The 3,682-nt window shown below is 31.1% G+C and overlaps 1 pseudogene; it reads left to right on the top strand.

Moving 5' to 3' along the window:
* The first annotated feature begins 339 nt into the window (after window positions 1-339).
* Window positions 340-1,125, top strand: LOC145000691 (6-phosphogluconate dehydrogenase, decarboxylating 1, chloroplastic pseudogene; annotated as a pseudogene).
* Window positions 1,126-3,682: the final 2,557 nt, after the last annotated feature.

The raw sequence follows: 3,682 nt of genomic DNA, 5'->3' as shown, positions 1-3,682 counted from the left end.
AGCAAGAGGAAAATCACTTGTGACAATAACATAGCAACAAATCGTGAAAGTGAAAAGGTAAGCATGAATCTTTCTTTTCACAAATTATATTACAAGTTCTCATAAATTGGGGGTAATTTGAAATTGGAGATCCAAATGTGGTAGGTATATTTGGCTGCAAGGGAAAATTTTCATGAAGAAGCTGATAAGAGTTACTGGAAGGCCATTACAGACCTTGTTCCAAAAGAAGTGGTTGTTATAGAGACAAGAAACCTTCAGTTATTGTTGTCCAAGGTTCCAAGCCTGGACATAAACTTGCGGTACTTTGTCTCCAAAAATTGAGCCAGACAAAAATTGAAGATGAACATGAAAGATGAACATGGTGAACGTGAGTTAGTGGACAAAATTCTAGACAAAACAGGGATGAAAGGAACCGGTAAATGGATAATCCAGCAGGCTGCTGAACTCTCCACCGCCACCCCCACCATCACCACAAGTCTTGACTTTTGGTATCTGAGCGGGTTAAAGGACGAACGAGAGGATGTGGCCGGGATACTGGCGACAGTAGGGCTGAAGGAGGAGGTGGGAACATTGAGACGTGGGATTGACAAGAAGAGATTGATAGATGATGTGAGGCAAGCTTTATACGCTTCTAAGATCTGTAGTTATGCTCAAGGAATGAATCTTTTAAGGGGAAAAAGTAGTCAAAAGAACTGGAACTTGAATTTTGGAGAATTAGCTAGAATTTGGAAAGGAGCGTGTATTATCAGAGCTGTGTTCTTAGACAGAATCAAGAAAGCATACCAGTGGAACCTTAATCTTGCAAGCTTGCTGGTGGACCCTGATTTTGCAAAGGAGATGGTGCAGAGCTAGGCGGCATGGCGGAGGGTGTTGGGGCTGGCAATATCCGCCGGAATCAGTACGCCTGGCATGTGTGCCAGCTTAACATATTTTGACACGTATAGGCATGCTAGGCTTCCTGCAAATCTTGTTCAAGCTCAAAGGGACTTGTTTGGAGCTCATACTTATGAAAGGATTGATCGTGAAGGAGCTTTTCACACTGAATGGACAAAGCTTGCGAGGAGAAATGGTCTGTTTGTTCAAGATCATATACTTTCTTTCATTGAAGCATTCACCTATTTCTAACAAATATAATCATCTGCAGAATAAGGAGAAATGATCCAACTGTCAAAGGAAGGGGTACCTATTTGACTTTGATTTTGACTTCGAGTGGAGAACATAGGTGCGTCGAGTGTGGAGCGACGATGGACCGGCGGCGATTGACCGGCGACAATGTGTCGGCACGATGCTGTCAAACCGAAGATCGTTGGTTTATCGAATTTTGGGCAAAAGAGTCGTGTGAATCGATTTAGGGAAAAAGAGACGTGTGAGTAGATTTGGGGCATATGAGCTTTATCGGTAGTTAAACTTCTTTACAAAAAAAAAAGTATGTGTATAATTCATTTGGTCAAAATCAGTCAACTATAGTCAAAATTAGTCAAACCCTCCTTATTTATTCGAAATGTAAATACAACCTGAATTTTTCTAATGTGATTCTCTTTTTATATATTTTTTTCTTTTTTCAAATATTATTATAATAAACATGTTTGATAAGGACCAGTCAATAATGTAACTGAATCTTTGCAAAATTATATATAAAAAAACAAAGTTGTAGTTATTTTCAAAAAAAAATATTAATTAAAAGTATTTTAGTTTTTATTAATTGAAAATTAATATATATATATATATATATATATATATATATATATATATATATATATATATATATATATAGTTAGTGACCATTGTTTTATGGTTATTAATTGTTTTTTTATTGTAACTCATCAATGACCACTATTGAGTAGTTACTAATTATTTTTCTCCATCAGCATGGAATTTTAAATAAGAGTTATCAGTGATCATTATTTTTGGGCACTAAACCTCCAATACAGTGACTACTTTTTTGTCACTAAACTTCTAACATATTGATGATTGTTCTTAGTCACTATATAGTTAACATAGTGACCATTATTTTTAATCACTAAATAATTGCTACCATATGAAACAAAAGTAATTTAATTTTTTCACATTTTAGTGACCGAGTTAGTAACCACTACATATAATTCGTCATTAAATTTGTAGGATTACCAAAATTCAGTGACCACTTAATTTCTAGTAACTAAAAGATGCTTTCAATGACTAAATTTTAGATTGTTACTAAAAATTAGTCACTAATAAGGACTTTTCTTGTAGTAGAAGAATATTACAAAAAATTAGGATTATTGTGAAATTCATTTATTTGAATCTAAATAAATAAAAACATTAGAAAAACCATAAATAACTAAATTTATAAAATAACAGAAAACAAAATATCAAAATGGTATAAAAATTATTAAATTATTGAAAAATAAAATAAGAAAAGGTATATATATATATATATATATATATATATATATATATATATATATATATATATATATATATATATATATATAACAAATTTATATTTATAATAAATATATATATAAAATTTCAAATTTTCATAACTGGTTATTGAGGTATACAAAATTTTTAGATTTGGTCCAAATGCATTTTGGTCATTTAGAAAACATAACTATTTAAAAGTTAAAGTTAACATCAATGATCATTTTTGCAATTTTCAAAACTATAAGAACTAAGGCCGTGACCTTTTTCATAAAAGTCCTCGAAATATAATATTTTCAAACCATAGGCACCAATTATGAAAATTTGTCTTTAGTCTTATTCAAACCGTTTATTCCGCAAGAAAAATAAATGCTATATATTCAAACGTTTTCTAGATAGACTTTATTATTCATTCCATAAATTCACAAATAAATAACTTCATCCCAAAACATAAAGAAACAACCCCTCTTTATGTTTGCATTTCACCGATGTTGTTTATTCCCAAGCTGAACATACATAACTCAGTTTGATTTAATATGTAAAAAGGTGATATTATGAAAGCGTGAATGTACAAAGAATGTATGGAAAAACATTTACGGACTTATCTCTTTTGCAAATTGTCTTGGGTTGTTGTCAAGAAATACTTTGTGCACTAGGGACTTACGTCGTAAAGATTAAAGTAGTGCTATCCATTAAATGATACGTAGCATCTCATAGTTAAGGACTAATAAATGTATATTTCGTATATTTCGTAATGAGAAATTAAATATTTTGGGAATATACGATTTTTGCCATGTTTGCTAGTTGGAAGACAAGGCAATTTATATTTTGTATATTTGGGAATACACGATTTTTTGAAGAAAAGAATATCGTATGGTTTTAGGGCGATTTTTGTGATACTTTTTAACCATTCACCTACGTAGAGGATAAGGATTAGAGTAATGAACAATAAAGTTTACATTTTAGTCTATTAATCATAAAGTTCATCGGTTTGTGAAAGAAAATAATATATTACCCATTTTAGTTTAATAACATAGTTCTTCACTTTAAAATTTTAAAATCTAGATACACACCAATAGTCTTTAGCTCAAACTATACTCTACTGTAAACGTATTTCCATATATGAATGTAGTTAAAGTTTCTTCATGCATGACCACAAAATGGTTCTTATCGTTTCTTTAGATAAAAGCTTATTCATTTCACTTATAGAAGTCAAACTTGACTTCAATTATGGTACTTAAAACATATATATTGACATCAAGCCCAAATTATTGGACCT

The sequence above is a fragment of the Lactuca saligna genome, chromosome 6 (assembly GCF_052625555.1).
Source record: "Lactuca saligna cultivar CGN05327 chromosome 6, ASM5262555v1, whole genome shotgun sequence".
NCBI lineage: Eukaryota > Viridiplantae > Streptophyta > Magnoliopsida > Asterales > Asteraceae > Lactuca > Lactuca saligna.
The sequence above is the reverse complement of the archived record's forward strand: the minus strand, read 5'-3'. Positions and strand labels throughout refer to the sequence as shown.